The sequence below is a fragment of the Lepisma saccharinum genome, chromosome 17 (genome assembly GCF_977018435.1).
Source record: "Lepisma saccharinum chromosome 17, izLepSacc3.1, whole genome shotgun sequence".
In the NCBI taxonomy this organism is placed as follows: Eukaryota; Metazoa; Arthropoda; class Insecta; order Zygentoma; family Lepismatidae; genus Lepisma; species Lepisma saccharinum.
In genome coordinates, this window is record NC_139245.1 from 57,497,861 (window position 1) to 57,520,656 (window position 22,796).

Sequence of the window (22,796 nt, forward strand, 5' to 3'; positions counted from 1 at the left end):
TGTTTGATTATGTTGTCGATTTTTTTTTGGATTGTACAATATGTTCTGGAGATGAATTGTGTGTATTTCGTTTCAATCATGAGATGAATATGATTCTGGATATCGAAAGACTGTACCGGAATGTATTATATGCTCCTCGAAAAATATTTTTTTCGGATATAAATGTTACTAAAGGCATAACTAAGATGGTTTTAAAAGTAGACCTTTGAATGTGTTCTTGATTTGTTTAAGTTTTCCGAATTTATTTTATGATTACAAGATATCGTAATTCTCTCAATAACTAATAATTATTAATGAAATTACGTTCTAAGTATGTATTATTAATTAATATACCTGGTAGGGTCGGAGGGTATATTAAATACTGTTAACGTTCAGATATAATTAAATTTGTATGAGAACTTACATTTGTAAACGAGATTTGACTCCATTGTGTTCTGTTATTACTGGAAAATATATTTCTTGCGGAAGTAATATGTTAGATATTTTCCTGTTACCTGAAATCCAATCGTTGTCGTGTCAGCCTCTCCTCTGCTTCGTCGACCGTTGATGATTTGTTGGGATATGCTTGAATTGTTTAAGTCTCATATCTTCGATGACCAATTTTATTGTAGAATAAAAAATGGATGTGTAGACTTTCAGAAGAGACGTGTATTGCTTCGAATGCGTAGTTATTAAATATATTCCATTTTTTACATATTTTTATCTGTTTTATTAGTGCTGTGTATATTATGTTGATTATGAGAATAACACTGTAGAGAACATGAGAATCAACGTTATTAGTATTATGGATACATTTTCGTTTGATATGCGTTTAAAAACTCAAGCGATTCTGATGAGATTCGTATAATTTTTAGAATTTTGTTTAATGCTGTGTTATCGTACAAATTTTTTAGATATGATTTGAGATTAAAATGTTCTTTCGTGAGGAAATTTTCATTCTGGATATCGGGAGAACGTACCGGAATGTGTAAAGTTTGCTCGATATTTTGTTTCATTCGGAGGAATTTTTTTTAAAAAATGAGTAAAAACTTGGAAAATTATGGAAAAGTAGTTATTTGGTTTATTCTTGATTTGTTTAATTTTTCCTCAATAATTCGTAATTCTAGGTTCGACGTTATTTAATATCCTTTAGTAGTTAATGAAATTACTTTCCAAGTTATTATTATTTTTAAATATATACCCGGGATGGTCAGAGGGTGTAACAAATATTGTTAACGTTCAGTTTAAATTAGATCTCTATCAATACATCGATTTGTAAACAAATTTTGAGTTCTTACCTTGTGTTATGTCGCATCATTTTCTTTTTGCGCAGTTAATATATTCTCTAATTTCCCCGTTTTCTGTAAAATGATATCGTTGTCTTGTCGGAGTTTTATCCTGCTTCATCTGCCGTTGATGCTTTGTTGCGATATGTTTGAATTGTTTATGTCTCATATCTTCGATGACCAATAATATTGAAGAGAGAAACAATGGATGTGTCTACACTTCAGAAAATACCTTTATTACTTCGAATGCGTTCTTAATAAAGATATTCGAATTCTTTACAATATTCTTATGTGTCTTGTTATTGCTGTTTATTTCATTTTGATTATGAGAATAGAACTGTAGATAACACGAGATAGAACGTTAAGAATAGTTTGGGTAGAGTTTCGGTTGATCTGAGTTTTAAAAAATCAATCGGTTTTGAGAATGATACGGTGTTTCATTACGTTGTCGATTTTTTTGAATTGTACAATATGTTCTGGAGATGAATTGTGAGTATTTCATTTCATTCATGAGATGAATATGATTCTGGATATCGAGAGACTGTAACGGAATGTATTATTTGCTCCTCGAAAAATATTTTTTTCGGAAATAAATGTTACTAAAGGCATAACTAAGAGGGTTATAAAAGTAGACCTTTGAATGTGTTCTTGATTTGTTTAAGTTTTCCGAATTTATTTTATGATTGCAAGATATCGTAATTTTATCAATAACCAATAATTATTAATGAAATTACGTTCTAAGTATGTATTATTAATTAATATACCTGGTAGGGACGCAGGGTATATTAAATACGGTTGACGTTCAGTTATAATTAAATTTGTATGAGAACCTATATTTGTAAACGAGATTTGGCTCCATTGTGTTCTGTTATTACTGGAAAATATATTTCTTCCGGAAGTAATATGTAAGATATTTTCCTGTTACCAGAAATCCAATCGTTGTCGTGTCAGCCTCTCCTCTGCTTCATCGGCCGTTGATGCTTTGTTGCGATATGTTTGAATTGTTTATGTCTCATATCTTCGATGACCAATAATATTGAAGAGAGAAACAATGGATGTGTCTACCATTCAGAAAATACCTTTATTACTACGAATGCGTCCTTAATAAAGATATTCGAATTTTTTACAATATTCTTATGTGTCTTGTTATACCTGTTTATTTCATTTCGATTATGAGAATAGAACTGTAGAGAACACGAGATAGAACGTTAAGAATAGTTTGGGTAGAATTTTGGTTGATCTAAGTTTTAAAAAATCAAACGGTTTTGAGAATGATATGGTGTTTCATTATGTATCGATTTTTTTTGGATTGTACAATATGTTTTAAAGATGAATTGAGAGTATTTCATTTTATTCATGAGATGAATATGATTCTGCATATCGAGAGACTGTACCGGAATATATTATTTGCTCCTCGAAAAATATTTTTTTCGGATATAAATGTTACTAAAGGCATAACTAAGGGTGTTTTAAAAGTAGACCTTTGAATGTGTTCTTGATTGGTTTAAGTTTTCCGAATTTATTTTATGATTACAAGATATCGTAATTTGATAAAGAATAATTATTAATGAAATTACGTTCTAATTATGTATTATTAATTAATATACCTGGGAAAGTCCGAGGTTATATTAAATACTGTTAACGTTCAGTTAAAATAAAATTTTATGAGAACCTATATTTGTTAACGAAATTTGACTCCATTGTGTTCTGTTTTTACTGGAAAATAATGTTTCTTGCGGAAGTATTATGTTAGATATTTTCCTGTTACCTAAAATCCAATCGTTGTCGGGTCAACCTCTCCTCTGCTTCGTCGACCGTGGATGATTTGTTCGGATATGCTTGAATTGTTTAAGTCTCATATCTTCCATAATCAATTTTATTGTAGAGTAAAAAACGGATGTGTAGACTTTCAGAAGGGACTTGTATTGCTTCGAATGCGTTGTTATTATAGATATTCCATTTTTTAAAATATTTTTATCTCTTTTATTAGTGCTGTGTATTTTATGTTGATAATGAGAATAACACTGTAGAGAACATGAGAATCTACGTTATTAATATTATGGATACATTTTCGTTTGATATGTGTTTAAAAACTCAAGCGATTCTGATGAGATTCGTATAATTTTTAGAATTTTGTGCAATGCTGTGTTATCGTACAAATTTTTTAGATATGATTTGAGATTAAAATGTTCTTTCGTGATGAAATTTTCATTCTCGATATCGGGAGAACGTACCGGAATGTGTAAAGTTTGCTCGATATTTTATTTCAGTCGGATTAATTTTTTTAAAAAAATGAGTGTAAACTTGGAAAATTAAGGAAAAGTAGTTATTTAGTTTATTTTTGATTTGTTTAATTTTTCCCAAATAATTCGTGATTATAGGTTCGTCGTTATTTAATATCCTTTAGTGGTTAATGAAATTACTTTCCAAGTTATTATTATTTTGAAATATATACCCGGGATGGTCAGAGTGTGTAACAAATATTGTAAACATTCAGTTTAAATTAGATCTCTATCAATACATCGATTTGTAAACGAATTTTGAGTTCTTTATCTTGTGTTATGTCGGATCATTTTCTTTTTGCGGAGTTAATATATTCTCTAATTTCCCCGTTTTCTGTACAATGATATCGTTGTCTTGTCGTCGTTTTATCCTGCTTCTTCGGCCGTTGATGCTTTGTTGCGATATGTTTGAATTGTTTATGTCTCATATCTTCGATGTCCAATAATATTGAAGAGAGAAACAATGGATGTGTCTACCCTTCAGAAAATACCTTTATTACTTCGAATGCGTTCTTAATAAAGATATTCGAATTCTTTACAATATTCTTATGTGTCTTGTTATTGCTGTTTATTTCATTTTGATTATGAGAATAGAACTGTAACGAACACGAGATAGAACGTTAAGAATAGTTTGGGTAGAGTTTCGGTTGAACTGAGTTTTAAAAAATCAATCGGTTTTGAGAATGACATGGTGTTTCATTATGTTGTCGATTTTTTTTTGGATTGTACAATATGTTCTGGAGATGAATTGTGTGTATTTCATTTCATTCATGAGATGAATATGATTCTGGATATCGAGACACTCTACAGGAATGTATTATATGCTCCTCGGAAAATATTTTTTTCGGATATAAATGTTACTAAAGGCATAACTAAGAGGGTTTTAAGAGTAGACCTTTGAATGTGTTCTTGATTTGTTTAAGTTTTCCGAATTTATTTTATGATTGCAAGATATCGCAATTTTATCAATAACCAATAATTATTAATGAAATTACGTTCTAAGTATGTATTATTAATTAATATACCTTTTATGGTCGGAGGGTGTATTAAATACTGTTAACGTTCAGTTATAATTAAATTTGTATGAGAACCTACATTTGTAAACGAGATTTGACTCCATTGTGCTCTGTTATTACTGGAAAATATATTTTTGCGGAAGTAATATGTTAGATATTTTCCTGTTACCTGAAATCCAACCGTTGTCGTGTCAGCCTCTCCTCTGCTTCGTCGACCGTTGATGATTTGTTGGGATATGCTTGAATTGTTTAAGTCTCATATCTTCGATGACCAATTTTATTGAAGAGAGAAACGATGGATGTGTCTACCCTTCAGAAAATACCTTTATTACTTCGAATGCGTTCTTAATGTAGATATTCGAATTTTTTACAATATTCTTATGTGACTTGTTATTCCTGTTTATTTCATTTTGATTATGAGAATAGAACTGTAGAGAACACGAGATAGAACGTTAAGAATAGTTTGGGTAGAATTTCGGTTGATCTGAGTTTTAAAAAATCAATCGGTCTTGAGAATGATATGGTGTTTCATTATGTTGTCGACTATTTTTGTATTGTACAATATGTTCTGGAGATGAATTGTGAGTATTTCATTTCATTCATGAGATCAATATGTGTCTGGATATCGAGAGACTGTACCGGAATGTATTATTTGCTCCTTGAAAAATATTTTTTTCGGATATAAATGTTACTAAAGGCATAACTAAGAGGGTTTTAAAAGTAGACCTTTGAATGTGTTCTTGATTTGTTTACGTTTTCCGAATTTATTTTATGATTACAAGATATCGTTATTAATGAAAATACGTTCTAAGTATGTATTATTAATTAATTTATCTGGGAGGGTCGGAGGGTATATTAAATACTGTTAACGTTCAGTTATAATTTAATTTGTATGAGAACCTATATTTGTAAACGAGATTTGACTCCATTGTGTTCTGTTATTACTGGAAAATATATTTCTTCCGGAAGTAATATGTTAGATATTTTCCTGTTACCTGAAATCCAATCGTTGTCGTGTCAGCCACTCCTCTGCTTCATCGGCCGTTGATGCTTTGTTGCGATATGTTTGAATTGTTTATGTCTCATATCTTCGATGTCCAATAATATTGAAGAGAGAAACAATGGATGTGTCTACCCTTCAGGAAATACCTTTATTACTTCGAATGCGTTCTTAATAAAGATATTAGAATTCTTTACAATATTCTTATGTGTCTTGTTATTCCTGTTTATTTCATTTTGATTATGAGAATAGAACTGTAGAGAACACGAGATAGAACGTTAAGAATAGTTTGGGTAGAGTTTCGGTTGATCTGAGTTTTAAAAAATCAATCGGTTTTGAGAATGATACGGTGTTTCATTATGTTGTCGATTTTTTTGGATTGTACAATATGTTCTGGAGATGAATTGTGTGTATTTCATTTCATTTATGAGTTGAATATGATTCTGGATATCGAGACACTCTACAGGAATGTATTATATGCTCCTCGGAAAATATTTTTTTCGGATATAAATGTTACTAAAGGCATAACTGAGAGGGTTTTAAAAGTAGACCTTTGAATGTGTTCTTGATTTGTTTAAGTTTTCCGAATTTATTTTATGATTGCAAGATATCGTAATTTTATCAATAACCAATAATTATTAATGAAATTACGTTCTAAGTATGTATTATTAATTAATATACCTGGAAGGGTCGGAGGGTATATTAAATACTGTTAACGTTCAGTTATAATTAAATTTGTATGAGAACCTACATTTGTAAACGAGATTTGACTCCATTGTGTTCTGTTATTACTGGAAAATATATTTCTTGCGGAAGTAATATGTTAGATATTTTCCTGTTACCTGAAATCCAATCGTTGTCGTGTCAGCCTCTCCTCTGCTTCGTCGACCGTTGATGATTTGTTGGGATATGCTTGAATTGTTTAAGTCTCATATCTTCGATGACCAATTTTATTGTAGAGTAAAAAATGGATGTGTAGACTTTCAGAAGAGACGTGTATTGCTTTGAATGCGTTGTTATTATAGATATTCCATTTTTTAAAAATATTTTTATCTGTTTTATTAATGATGTGTATATTATATTGATTATGAGAATAACACTGTAGAGAACATGAGAGTCAACGTTATTAATATTATGGATACATTTTCGTTTGATATGCGTTTAAAAACTCAAACGATTCTGATGAGATTCGTATAAGTTTTAGAATTTTGTGTAATGCTGTGTTATCGTACAACTATTTTAGATATGATTTGAGATTAAAATGTTCTTTCGTGAGGAAATTTTCATTCTGGATATCGGGAGAACGTACCGGAATGTGTAAACTTTGCTCGATATTTTATTTCATTTGGATCAATTTTTTTAAAAAAATGAGTAAAAACTTGGAAAATCAAGGAAAATTAGTTATTTGGTTTATTCTTGATTTGTTTAATTTTTCCTAAATAATTCGTGATTATAGGTTCGTCGTTATTTAATATCCTTTAGTGGTTAATGAAATTACTTTCCAAGTTATTATTATTTTTAAATATATACCCGGTATGGTCAGAGGGTGTAACAAATATTGTTAACGTTCAGTTTAAATTAGATCTCTATCAATACATCGATTTGTAAACGAATTTTGAGTTCTTTAACTTGTGTTATGTCGGATCATTTTCTTTTTGCGCAGTTAATATATTCTCTAATTTCGACGTTTTCTGTAAAATGATATCGTTGTGTTGTCGGCATTTTATCCTGCTTCATCGGCCGTTGATGATTTGTTGCGATATGTTTGAATTGTTTATGTGTCATGTCTTCGATGACCAATAATATTGGAGAGAGAAACAATGGATGTGTCTACCCTTCAGAAAATACCTTTATTGCTTCGAATGAGTTCTTAATATAGATATTCGAATTTTTTACAAGATTCTTATGTGACTTGTTATTCCTGTTTATTTCATTTTGATTATGAGAATAGAACTGTAGAGAACACGAGATAGAACGTTAAGAATAGTTTGGGTAGAATTTCGGTTGATCTGAGTTTTAAAAAACCAATCGGTCTTGAGAATGATATGGTGTTTCATTATGTTGTCGATTATTTTTGGATTGTACAATATGTTCTGGAGATGAATTGTGAGTATTTCATTTCATTCATGAGATCAATATGTGTCTGGATATCGAGAGACTGTACCGGAATGTATTATTTGCTCCTTGAAAGATATTTTTTTCGGATATAAATGTTACTAAAGGCATAACTAAGAGGGATTTAAAAGTAGACCTTTGAATGAGTTCTTGATTTGTTTAAGTTTTCCGAATTTATTTTATGATTACAATATATCGTAGTTTTATCAATAACCAATAATTATAAACGAAATTACGTTCTAAGTATGTATTATTAATTAATATACCTGGGAGGGTCGGAGGGTATATTAAATACTGTTAACGTTCAGTTATAATTAAATTTGTATGAGAACCTATATTTGTAAACGAGATTTGACTCCATTGTGTTCTGTTATTACTGGAAAATATATTTCTTGCGGAAGTAATATGTTAGATATTTTCCTGTTACCTGAAATCCAATCGTTGTCGTGTCAGCCTCTCCTCTGCTTCGTCGACCGTTGATGATTTGGTATTGCTTCGAATGCGTTGTTATTACAGATATTCCATTTTTTTAAATATTTTTATCTGTTTTATTAGTGCTGTGTATATTATGTTGATAATGAGAATAACACTGTAGAGAACATGAGAATCAACGTTATTAATATTATGGATACATCTTCGTTTGATATGAGTTTAAAAACTCAAGCGATTCGGATGAGATTCGTATAATTTTTAGAATTTTGTGCAATGCTGTGTTATCGTACAACATTTTTAGATATGATTTGAGATTAAAATGTTCTTTCGTGATGAAATTTTCATTCTCGATATCGGGAGAACGTACCGGAATGTGTAAAGTTTGCTCGATATTTTATTTCAGTCGGATTAATTTTTTTAAAAAAATGAGTATAAACTTGGAAAATTAAGGAAAAGTAGTTATTTAGTTTATTTTTGATTTGTTTAATTTTTCCCAAATAATTCGTGATTATAGGTTCGTCGTTATTTAATATCCTTTAGTGGTTAATGAAATTACTTTCCAAGTTATTATTATTTTTAAATATATACCCGGGATGGTCAGACGGTGTAACAAATATTGTAAACATTCAGTTTAAATTAGATCTCTATCAATACATCGATTTGTAAACGAATTTTGAGTTCTTTATCTTGTGATATGTCGGATCATTTTCTTTTTTACGGAGTTAATATATTCTCTAATTTCCCCGTTTTCTGTACAATGATATCGTTGTCTTGTCGGCGTTTTATCCTGCTTCATCGGCCGTTGATGCTTTGTTGCGATATGTTTGAATTGTTTATGTCTCATATCTTCGATGACCAATAATATTGAAGAGAGAATCGATGGATGTGTCTACCCTTCAGAAAATACCTTTATTACTTCGAATGCGTTCTTAATAAAGATATTCGAATTCTTTACAATATTCTTATGTGTCTTGTTATTTCTGTATATTTCATTTTGATTATGAGAATAGAACTGTAGAGAACACGAGATAGAACGTTAAGAATAGTTTGTGTAGAATTTGGGTTGATATAAGTTTTAAAAAATCAATGGGTTTTGAGAATGATATGGTGTTTCATTATGTTGTCGATTTTTTTTGGATTGTACAATATGTTCTGGAGATGAATTGTGAGTATTTCATTTCATTCATGAGATGAATATGATTCTGGATATCGAGAGACTGTACCGGAATGTATTATTTGCTCCTCGAAAAATATTTTTTTCGGATATAAATGTTACTACAGACATAACTAAGAGTGTTTTAAAAGTAGAACTTTGAATATGTTCTTGATTTGTTTAAGTTTTCCGAATTTATTTTATGATTACAAGATATCGTAGTTTTCTCAATAACCAATAATTATTAACGAAATTACGTTCTAAGTATGTATTATTAATTAATATACCTGGGAGGGTCGGAGGGTATATTAAATACTGTTAACGTTCAGTTATAATTAAATTTGTATGAGAACCTATATTTGTAAACGAGATTTGACTCCATTGTGTTCTGTTATTACTGGAAAATATATTTCTTGCGGAAGTAATATGTTAGATATTTTCCTGTTACCTGAAATCCAATCGTTGTCGTGTCAGCCTCTCCTCTGCTTCGTCGACCGTTGATGATTTGTTGGGATATGCTTGAATTGTTTAAGTCTCATATCTTCGATGACCAATTTTATTGAAGAGAGAAACGATGGATGTGTCTACCCTTCAGAAAATACCTTTATTACTTCGAATGCGTTCTTAATGTAGATATTCGAATTTTTTACAATATTCTTATGTGACTTGTTATTCCTGTTTATTTCATTTTGATTATGAGAATAGAACTGTAGAGAACACGAGATAGAACGTTAAGAATAGTTTGGGTAGAATTTCGGTTGATCTGAGTTTTAAAAAATCAATCGGTCTTGAGAATGATATGGTGTTTCATTATGTTGTCGACTATTTTTGTATTGTACAATATGTTCTGGAGATGAATTGTGAGTATTTCATTTCATTCATGAGATCAATATGTGTCTGGATATCGAGAGACTGTACCGGAATGTATTATTTGCTCCTTGAAAGATATTTTTTTCGGATATAAATGTTACTAAAGGAATAACTAAGAGGGTTTTAAAAGTAGACCTTTGAATGTGTTCTTGATTTGTTTAAGTTTTCCGAATTTATTTTATGATTACAAGATATCGTTATTAATGAAAATACGTTCTAAGTATGTATTATTAATTAATTTATCTGGGAGGGTCGGAGGGTATATTAAATACTGTTAACGTTCAGTTATAATTTAATTTGTATGAGAACCTATATTTGTAAACGAGATTTGACTCCATTGTGTTCTGTTATTACTGGAAAATATATTTCTTCCGGAAGTAATATGTTAGATATTTTCCTGTTACCTGAAATCCAATCGTTGTCGTGTCAGCCACTCCTCTGCTTCATCGGCCGTTGATGCTTTGTTGCGATATGTTTGAATTGTTTATGTCTCATATCTTCGATGTCCAATAATATTGAAGAGAGAAACAATGGATGTGTCTACCCTTCAGGAAATACCTTTATTACTTCGAATGCGTTCTTAATGTAGATATTCGAATTTTTTACAATATTCTTATGTGACTTGTTATTCCTGTTTATTTCATTTTGATTATGAGAATAGAACTGTAGAGAACACGAGATAGAACGTTAAGAATAGTTTGGGTAGAGTTTCGGTTGATCTGAGTTTTAAAAAATCAATCGGTTTTGAGAATGATACGGTGTTTCATTATGTTGTCGATTTTTTTGGATTGTACAATATGTTCTGGAGATGAATTGTGTGTATTTCATTTCATTCATGAGTTGAATATGATTCTGGATATCGAGACACTCTACAGGAATGTATTATATGCTCCTCGGAAAATATTTTTTTCGGATATAAATGTTACTAAAGGCATAACTGAGAGGGTTTTAAAAGTAGACCTTTGAATGTGTTCTTGATTTGTTTAAGTTTTCCGAATTTATTTTATGATTGCAAGATATCGTAATTTTATCAATAACCAATAATTATTAATGAAATTACGTTCTAAGTATGTATTATTAATTAATATACCTGGAAGGGTCGGAGGGTATATTAAATACTGTTAACGTTCAGTTATAATTAAATTTGTATGAGAACCTACATTTGTAAACGAGATTTGACTCCATTGTGTTCTGTTATTACTGGAAAATATATTTCTTGCGGAAGTAATATGTTAGATATTTTCCTGTTACCTGAAATCCAATCGTTGTCGTGTCAGCCTCTCCTCTGCTTCGTCGACCGTTGATGATTTGTTGGGATATGCTTGAATTGTTTAAGTCTCATATTTTCGATGACCAATTTTATTGTAGAGTAAAAAATGGATGTGTAGACTTTCGGAAGAGACGTGTATTGCTTTGAATGCGTTGTTATTATAGATATTCCATTTTTTAAAAATATTTTTATCTGTTTTATTAATGATGTGTATATTATATTGATTATGAGAATAACACTGTAGAGAACATGAGAGTCAACGTTATTAATATTATGGATACATTTTCGTTTGATATGCGTTTAAAAACTCAAACGATTCTGATGAGATTCGTATAAGTTTTAGAATTTTGTGTAATGCTGTGTTATCGTACAACTATTTCAGATATGATTTGAGATTAAAATGTTCTTTCGTGAGGAAATTTTCATTCTGGATATCGGGAGAACGTACCGGAATGTGTAAACTTTGCTCGATATTTTATTTCATTTGGATCAATTTTTTTAAAAAAATGAGTAAAAACTTGGAAAATCAAGGAAAATTAGTTATTTGGTTTATTCTTGATTTGTTTAATTTTTCCTAAATAATTCGTGATTATAGGTTCGTCGTTATTTAATATCCTTTAGTGGTTAATGAAATTACTTTCCAAGTTATTATTATTTTTAAATATATACCCGGTATGGTCAGAGGGTGTAACAAATATTGTTAACGTTCAGTTTAAATTAGATCTCTATCAATACATCGATTTGTAAACGAATTTTGAGTTCTTTAACTTGTGTTATGTCGGATCATTTTCTTTTTGCGCAGTTAATATATTCTCTAATTTCCCCGTTTTCTGTAAAATGATATCGTTGTCTTGTCGGCATTTTATCCTGCTTCATCGGCCGTTGATGATTTGTTGCGATATGTTTGAATTGTTTATGTGTCATGTCTTCGATGACCAATAATATTGAAGAGAGAAACAATGGATGTGTCTACCCTTCAGAAAATACCTTTATTACTTCGAATGCGTTCTTAATATAGATATTCGAATTTTTTACAAGATTCTTATGTGACTTGTTATTCCTGTTTATTTCATTTTGATTATGAGAATAGAACTGTAGAGAACACGAGATAGAACGTTAAGAATAGTTTGGGTAGAATTTCGGTTGATCTGAGTTTTAAAAAACCAATCGGTCTTGAGAATGATATGGTGTTTCATTATGTTGTCGATTATTTTTGGATTGTACAATATGTTCTGGAGATGAATTGTGAGTATTTTATTTCATTCATGAGATCAATATGTGTCTGGATATCGAGAGACTGTACCGGAATGTATTATTTGCTCCTTGAAAGATATTTTTTTCGGATATAAATGTTACTAAAGGCATAACTAAGAGGGATTTAAAAGTAGACCTTTGAATGAGTTCTTGATTTGTTTAAGTTTTCCGAATTTATTTTATGATTACAATATATCGTAGTTTTATCAATAACCAATAATTATAAATGAAAATACGTTCTAAGTATGTATTATTAATTAATTTATCTGGGAGGGTCGGAGGGTATATTAAATACTGTTAACGTTCAGTTATAATTAAATTTGTATGAGAACCTATATTTGTAAACGAGATTTGACTCCATTGTGTTCTGTTATTACTGGAAAATATATTTCTTGCGGAAGTAATATGTTAGATATTTTCCTGTTACCTGAAATCCAATCGTTGTCGTGTCAGCCTCTCCTCTGCTTCGTCGACCGTTGATGATTTGGTATTGCTTCGAATGCGTTGTTATTACAGATATTCCATTTTTTTAAATATTTTTATCTGTTTTATTAGTGCTGTGTATATTATGTTGATAATGAGAATAACACTGTAGAGAACATGAGAATCAACGTTATTAATATTATGGATACATCTTCGTTTGATATGAGTTTAAAAACTCAAGCGATTCGGATGAGATTCGTATAATTTTTAGAATTTTGTGCAATGCTGTGTTATCGTACAACTTTTTTAGATATGATTTGAGATTAAAATGTTCTTTCGTGATGAAATTTTCATTCTCGATATCGGGAGAACGTACCGGAATGTGTAAAGTTTGCTCGATATTTTATTTCAGTCGGATTAATTTTTTTTAAAAAATGAGTGTAAACTTGGAAAATTAAGGAAAAGTAGTTATTTAGTTTATTTTTGATTTGTTTAATTTTTCCCAAATAATTCGTGATTATAGGTTCGTCGTTATTTAATATCCTTTAGTGGTTAATGAAATTACTTTCCAAGTTATTATTATTTTTAAATATATACCCGGGATGGTCAGACGGTGTAACAAATATTGTAAACATTCAGTTTAAATTAGATCTCTATCAATACATCGATTTGTAAACGAATTTTGAGTTCTTTATCTTGTGATATGTCGGATCATTTTCTTTTTTACGGAGTTAATATATTCTCTAATTTCCCCGTTTTCTGTACAATGATATCGTTGTCTTGTCGGCGTTTTATCCTGCTTCATCGGCCGTTGATGCTTTGTTGCGATATGTTTGAATTGTTTATGTCTCATATCTTCGATGACCAATAATATTGAAGAGAGAATCGATGGATGTGTCTACCCTTCAGAAAATACCTTTATTACTTCGAATGCGTTCTTAATAAAGATATTCGAATTCTTTACAATATTCTTATGTGTCTTGTTATTTCTGTATATTTCATTTTGATTATGAGAATAGATCTGTAGAGAACACGAGATAGAACGTTAAGAATAGTTTGTGTAGAATTTGGGTTGATATAAGTTTTAAAAAATCAATGGGTTTTGAGAATGATATGGTGTTTCATTATGTTGTCGATTTTTTTTGGATTGTACAATATGTTCTGGAGATGAATTGTGAGTATTTCATTTCATTCATGAGATGAATATGATTCTGGATATCGAGAGACTGTACCGGAATGTATTATTTGCTCCTCGAAAAATATTTTTTTCGGATATAAATGTTACTACAGACATAACTAAGAGGGTTTTAAAAGTAGAACTTTGAATATGTTCTTGATTTGTTTAAGTTTTCCGAATTTATTTTATGATTACAAGATATCGTAATTTTCTCAATAACCAATAATTATTAACGAAATTACGTTCTAAGTATGTATTATTAATTAATATACCTGGGAGGGTCGGAGGGTATATTAAATACTGTTAACGTTCAGTTATAATTAAATTTGTATGAGAACCTATATTTGTAAACGAGATTTGTCTCCATTTTGTTCTGTTATTACTGGAAAATATATTTCTTGCGGAAGTAATATGTTAGATATTTTCCTGTTACCTGAAATCCAATCGTTGTCGTGTCAGCCTCTCCTCTGCTTCGTCGACCATTGATGATTTGTTGGGATATGCTTGAATTGTTTAAGTCTCATATCTTCGATGCCCAATTTTATTGTAGAGTAAAACATGGATGTGTAGACTTTCAGAAGAGACGTGTATTGCTTCGAATGCGTTGTAATTATAGATATTCCATTTTTTTTAAATATTTTTATGTTTTATTAGTGTTGTGCATATTATGTTGATTATGAGAATAACACTGTAGAGAACATGAGAATCAACGTTATTAATGGTATGGACATATTTTCGTTTGATATGCGTTTAATAACTCAAGCGATTCTGACGAGATTCGTATAATGTTTAGAATCTTGTGGAATGCTTTGTTATCGTACAACCTTTTTAGATTTGATTTGAAATAAAAATGTTCTTTCGTGAGGAAATTTTCATACTGGATATCGGGAAATCGTACCGGAAGTTTGCTCGATATTTTATTTCATTCGGAGTAATTTTTTTTAAAAAATGAGTAAAAACTTGGAAAATTAAGGAAAAGTAGTTATTTGGTTTAATCTTGATTTGTTTAATTTTTCCTAAATAATTCGTGATTATAGGTTCGACGTTATTTAATATCCTTTAGTGGTTAATGAAATTACTTTCCAAGTTATTATAATTTTTAAATATATACCCGGGATGGTCAGAGGGTGTAAAAAATATTGTTAACGTTCAGTATAAATTAGATCTGTATCAAAACATCGATTTGTAAACGAATTTTGAGTTCTTTATCTTGTGTTATGTCGCATCATTTTCTTTTTGCGGAGTTAATATATTCTCTAATTTCCCCGTTTTCTGTACAATGATATCGTTGTCTTGTCGGCGTTTTATCCTGCTTCATCGGCCGTTGATGCTTTGTTGCGATATGTTTGAATTGTTTGTGTCTCATATCTTCGATGACCAATAATGTTGAAGAGAGAAACGATGGATGTGTCTACCCTTCAGAAAATACCTTTATTACTTAGAATGCGTTCTTAATAAAGATATTCGAATTTTTTACAATATTCTTGTGTCTTGTTATTCCTGTTAATTTCATTTTGATTATGAGAATAGAACTGTAGAGAACACGAGATAGAACGTTAGGAATAGTTTGGGTAGAATTTCGGTTGATCTGAGTTTTAAAAATCAATTGATTTTGAGAATGATATGGTGTTTCATAATGTTGTCGATTTATTTTGGATTGTACAATATGTTCTGGAGATGAATTGTGAGTATTTCATTTCATTCATGAGATGAATATTTTTTTGTATATCGAGAGACTGTACCGGAATGTATTATTTGCTCCTCGAAAAATATTTTTTCCGGATATAAATGTTACTAAAGGCATAACTAAGAGGGTTTTAAAAGTAGACCTTTGAATGTGTTCTTGATTTGTTTAAGTTTTCCGAATTTATTTTATGATTACTAGATATCGTAATTTAATAACCAACAATTACTAATGAAATTACGTTCTAAGTATGTATTATTAATTAATATACCTTGTAGGGTCGGAGGGTATATTAAATACTGTTAAGGTTCAGTTATAATTAAATTTGTATGAGAACCTATATTTGTAAACGAGATTTGACCCCATTGTGTTCTGTTATTACTGGAAAATATATTTCTTGCGGAAGTAATATGTTAGATATTTTCCTGTTACCTGAAATCCAATCGTTGTCGTGTCAGCCTCTCCTCTGCTTCGTCGACCGTTGATGATTTGGTATTGCTTCGAATGCGTTGTTATTATAGATATTCCATTTTTTTTAAATATTTTTAACTGTTTTATTAGTGCTGTGTATATTATGTTGATTATGAGAATAACACTGTAGAGAACATGAGAATCAACGTTATTAATATTATGGATACATTTTCGTTTGATATGCGTTTAAAAACACAAGCGATTCTGATGAGATTCGTATAATTTTTAGAATTATGTGCAATGCTGTGTTATCGTACAACTTTTTTAGATATGATTTGAGATTAAAATGTTCTTTCGTGAAGAAATTTTCATTCTCGATATCGGGAGAACGTACCGGAATGTGTAAAGTTTGCTCGATATATTATTTCAGTCGGATTAATATTTTTTAAAAAATGAGTATAAACTTGGAAAATTAAGGAAAAGTAGTTATTTAGTTTATTTTTGATTTGTTTAATTTTTTTCAAATAATTCGTGATTATAGGTTCGTCGTTATTTAATATCCTTTAGTGGTTAATGAAATTACTTTCCAAGTTATTATTATTTTTAAATATATACCCGGGATGGTCAGAGGGTGTAACAAAAATTGTAAACATTCAGTTTAAATTAGATCTCTATCAATACATCGATTTGTAAACGAATTTTGAGTTCTTTATCTTGTGTTATGTCGCATCATTTTCTTTTTGCGGAGTTAATATATTCTCTAATTTCCCCGTTTTCTGTCAAATGATATCGTTGTCTTGTCGTTGTCTTGTCTTGACCAATAATATTGAAGAGAGAAACGATGGATGTGTCTAACCTTCAGAAAATACCTTTATTACTTCGAATGCGTTCTTAATAAAGATATTCGAATTTTTTACAATATTCTTATGGTTCTTGTTATTCCTGTTAATTTCATTTTGATTATGAGAATAGAACTGTAGAGAACACGAGAGAGAACGTTAAGAATAGTTTGGGTAGAATTTCGGTTGATCTGAGTTTTAAAAAATCAATTGATTTTGAGAATGATATGGTGTTTCATAATGTTGTCGATTTATTTTGGATTGTACAATATGTTCTGGAGATGAATTGTGAGTATTTCATTTCATTCATGAGATGAATATTTTTTTGTATATCGAGAGACTGTACCGGAATGTATTATTTGCTCCTCGAAAAATATTTTTCCCGGATATAAATGTTACTAAAGGCATAACTAAGAGGGTTTTAAAAGTAGACCTTTGAATGTGTTCTTGATTTGTTTAAGTTTTCCGAATTTATTTTATGATTACAAGATATCGTAATTTTCTCAATAACCAATAATTATTAACGAAATTACGTTCTAAGTATGTATTATTAATTAATATACCTGGGAGGGTCGGAGGGTATATTAAATACTGTTAACGTTCAGTTATAATTAAATTTGTATGAGAACCTATATTTGTAAACGAGATTTGACTCCATTGTGTTCTGTTATTACTGGAAAATATATTTCTTGCGGAAGTAATATGTTAGATATTTTCCTGTTACCTGAAATCCAATCGTTGTCGTGTCAGCCTCTCCTCTGCTTCGTCGACCGTTGATGATTTGGTATTGCTTCGAATGCGTTGTTATTACAGATATTCCATTTTTTTAAATATTTTTATCTGTTTTATTAGTGCTGTGTATATTATGTTGATAATGAGAATAACACTGTAGAGAACATGAGAATCAACGTTATTAATATTATGGATACATCTTCGTTTGATATGAGTTTAAAAACTCAAGCGATTCGGATGAGATTCGTATAATTTTTAGAATTTTGTGCAATGCTGTGTTATCGTACAACATTTTTAGATATGATTTGAGATTAAAATGTTCTTTCGTGATGAAATTTTCATTCTCGATATCGGGAGAACGTACCGGAATGTGTAAAGTTTGCTCGATATTTTATTTCAGTCGGATTAATTTTTTTAAAAAAATGAGTATAAACTTGGAAAATTAAGGAAAAGTAGTTATTTAGTTTATTTTTGATTTGTTTAATTTTTCCCAAATAATTCGTGATTATAGGTTCGTCGTTATTTAATATCCTTTAGTGGTTAATGAAATTACTTTCCAAGTTATTATTATTTTTAAATATATACCCGGGATGGTCAGACGGTGTAACAAATATTGTAAACATTCAGTTTAAATTAGATCTCTATCAATACATCGATTTGTAAACGAATTTTGAGTTCTTTATCTTGTGATATGTCGGATCATTTTCTTTTTTACGGAGTTAATATATTCTCTAATTTCCCCGTTTTCTGTACAATGATATCGTTGTCTTGTCGGCGTTTTATCCTGCTTCATCGGCCGTTGATGCTTTGTTGCGATATGTTTGAATTGTTTATGTCTCATATCTTCGATGACCAATAATATTGAAGAGAGAATCGATGGATGTGTCTACCCTTCAGAAAATACCTTTATTACTTCGAATGCGTTCTTAATAAAGATATTCGAATTCTTTACAATATTCTTATGTGTCTTGTTATTTCTGTATATTTCATTTTGATTATGAGAATAGAACTGTAGAGAACACGAGATAGAACGTTAAGAATAGTTTGTGTAGAATTTGGGTTGATATAAGTTTTAAAAAATCAATGGGTTTTGAGAATGATATGGTGTTTCATTATGTTGTCGATTTTTTTTGGATTGTACAATATGTTCTGGAGATGAATTGTGAGTATTTCATTTCATTCATGAGATGAATATGATTCTGGATATCGAGAGACTGTACCGGAATGTATTATTTGCTCCTCGAAAAATATTTTTTTCGGATATAAATGTTACTACAGACATAACTAAGAGTGTTTTAAAAGTAGAACTTTGAATATGTTCTTGATTTGTTTAAGTTTTCCGAATTTATTTTATGATTACAAGATATCGTAGTTTTCTCAATAACCAATAATTATTAACGAAATTACGTTCTAAGTATGTATTATTAATTAATATACCTGGGAGGGTCGGAGGGTATATTAAATACTGTTAACGTTCAGTTATAATTAAATTTGTATGAGAACCTATATTTGTAAACGAGATTTGACTCCATTGTGTTCTGTTATTACTGGAAAATATATTTCTTGCGGAAGTAATATGTTAGATATTTTCCTGTTACCTGAAATCCAATCGTTGTCGTGTCAGCCTCTCCTCTGCTTCGTCGACCGTTGATGATTTGTTGGGATATGCTTGAATTGTTTAAGTCTCATATCTTCGATGACCAATTTTATTGAAGAGAGAAACGATGGATGTGTCTACCCTTCAGAAAATACCTTTATTACTTCGAATGCGTTCTTAATGTAGATATTCGAATTTTTTACAATATTCTTATGTGACTTGTTATTCCTGTTTATTTCATTTTGATTATGAGAATAGAACTGTAGAGAACACGAGATAGAACGTTAAGAATAGTTTGGGTAGAATTTCGGTTGATCTGAGTTTTAAAAAATCAATCGGTCTTGAGAATGATATGGTGTTTCATTATGTTGTCGACTATTTTTGTATTGTACAATATGTTCTGGAGATGAATTGTGAGTATTTCATTTCATTCATGAGATCAATATGTGTCTGGATATCGAGAGACTGTACCGGAATGTATTATTTGCTCCTTGAAAGATATTTTTTTCGGATATAAATGTTACTAAAGGCATAACTAAGAGGGTTTTAAAAGTAGACCTTTGAATGTGTTCTTGATTTGTTTAAGTTTTCCGAATTTATTTTATGATTACAAGATATCGTTATTAATGAAAATACGTTCTAAGTATGTATTATTAATTAATTTATCTGGGAGGGTCGGAGGGTATATTAAATACTGTTAACGTTCAGTTATAATTTAATTTGTATGAGAACCTATATTTGTAAACGAGATTTGACTCCATTGTGTTCTGTTATTACTGGAAAATATATTTCTTCCGGAAGTAATATGTTAGATATTTTCCTGTTACCTGAAATCCAATCGTTGTCGTGTCAGCCACTCCTCTGCTTCATCGGCCGTTGATGCTTTGTTGCGATATGTTTGAATTGTTTATGTCTCATATCTTCGATGTCCAATAATATTGAAGAGAGAAACAATGGATGTGTCTACCCTTCAGGAAATACCTTTATTACTTCGAATGCGTTCTTAATGTAGATATTCGAATTTTTTACAATATTCTTATGTGACTTGTTATTCCTGTTTATTTCATTTTGATTATGAGAATAGAACTGTAGAGAACACGAGATAGAACGTTAAGAATAGTTTGGGTAGAGTTTCGGTTGATCTGAGTTTTAAAAAATCAATCGGTTTTGAGAATGATACGGTGTTTCATTATGTTGTCGATTTTTTTGGATTGTACAATATGTTCTGGAGATGAATTGTGTGTATTTCATTTCATTCATGAGTTGAATATGATTCTGGATATCGAGACACTCTACAGGAATGTATTATATGCTCCTCGGAAAATATTTTTTTCGGATATAAATGTTACTAAAGGCATAACTGAGAGGGTTTTAAAAGTAGACCTTTGAATGTGTTCTTGATTTGTTTAAGTTTTCCGAATTTATTTTATGATTGCAAGATATCGTAATTTTATCAATAACCAATAATTATTAATGAAATTACGTTCTAAGTATGTATTATTAATTAATATACCTGGAAGGGTCGGAGGGTATATTAAATACTGTTAACGTTCAGTTATAATTAAATTTGTATGAGAACCTACATTTGTAAACGAGATTTGACTCCATTGTGTTCTGTTATTACTGGAAAATATATTTCTTGCGGAAGTAATATGTTAGATATTTTCCTGTTACCTGAAATCCAATCGTTGTCGTGTCAGCCTCTCCTCTGCTTCGTCGACCGTTGATGATTTGTTGGGATATGCTTGAATTGTTTAAGTCTCATATTTTCGATGACCAATTTTATTGTAGAGTAAAAAATGGATGTGTAGACTTTCGGAAGAGACGTGTATTGCTTTGAATGCGTTGTTATTATAGATATTCCATTTTTTAAAAATATTTTTATCTGTTTTATTAATGATGTGTATATTATATTGATTATGAGAATAACACTGTAGAGAACATGAGAGTCAACGTTATTAATATTATGGATACATTTTCGTTTGATATGCGTTTAAAAACTCAAACGATTCTGATGAGATTCGTATAAGTTTTAGAATTTTGTGTAATGCTGTGTTATCGTACAACTATTTCAGATATGATTTGAGATTAAAATGTTCTTTCGTGAGGAAATTTTCATTCTGGATATCGGGAGAACGTACCGGAATGTGTAAACTTTGCTCGATATTTTATTTCATTTGGATCAATTTTTTTAAAAAAATGAGTAAAAACTTGGAAAATCAAGGAAAATTAGTTATTTGGTTTATTCTTGATTTGTTTAATTTTTCCTAAATAATTCGTGATTATAGGTTCGTCGTTATTTAATATCCTTTAGTGGTTAATGAAATTACTTTCCAAGTTATTATTATTTTTAAATATATACCCGGTATGGTCAGAGGGTGTAACAAATATTGTTAACGTTCAGTTTAAATTAGATCTCTATCAATACATCGATTTGTAAACGAATTTTGAGTTCTTTAACTTGTGTTATGTCGGATCATTTTCTTTTTGCGCAGTTAATATATTCTCTAATTTCCCCGTTTTCTGTAAAATGATATCGTTGTCTTGTCGGCATTTTATCCTGCTTCATCGGCCGTTGATGATTTGTTGCGATATGTTTGAATTGTTTATGTGTCATGTCTTCGATGACCAATAATATTGAAGAGAGAAACAATGGATGTGTCTACCCTTCAGAAAATACCTTTATTACTTCGAATGCGTTCTTAATATAGATATTCGAATTTTTTACAAGATTCTTATGTGACTTGTTATTCCTGTTTATTTCATTTTGATTATGAGAATAGAACTGTAGAGAACACGAGATAGAACGTTAAGAATAGTTTGGGTAGAATTTCGGTTGATCTGAGTTTTAAAAAACCAATCGGTCTTGAGAATGATATGGTGTTTCATTATGTTGTCGATTATTTTTGGATTGTACAATATGTTCTGGAGATGAATTGTGAGTATTTCATTTCATTCATGAGATCAATATGTGTCTGGATATCGAGAGACTGTACCGGAATGTATTATTTGCTCCTTGAAAGATATTTTTTTCGGATATAAATGTTACTAAAGGCATAACTAAGAGGGATTTAAAAGTAGACCTTTGAATGAGTTCTTGATTTGTTTAAGTTTTCCGAATTTATTTTATGATTACAATATATCGTAGTTTTATCAATAACCAATAATTATAAATGAAAATACGTTCTAAGTATGTATTATTAATTAATTTATCTGGGAGGGTCGGAGGGTATATTAAATACTGTTAACGTTCAGTTATAATTAAATTTGTATGAG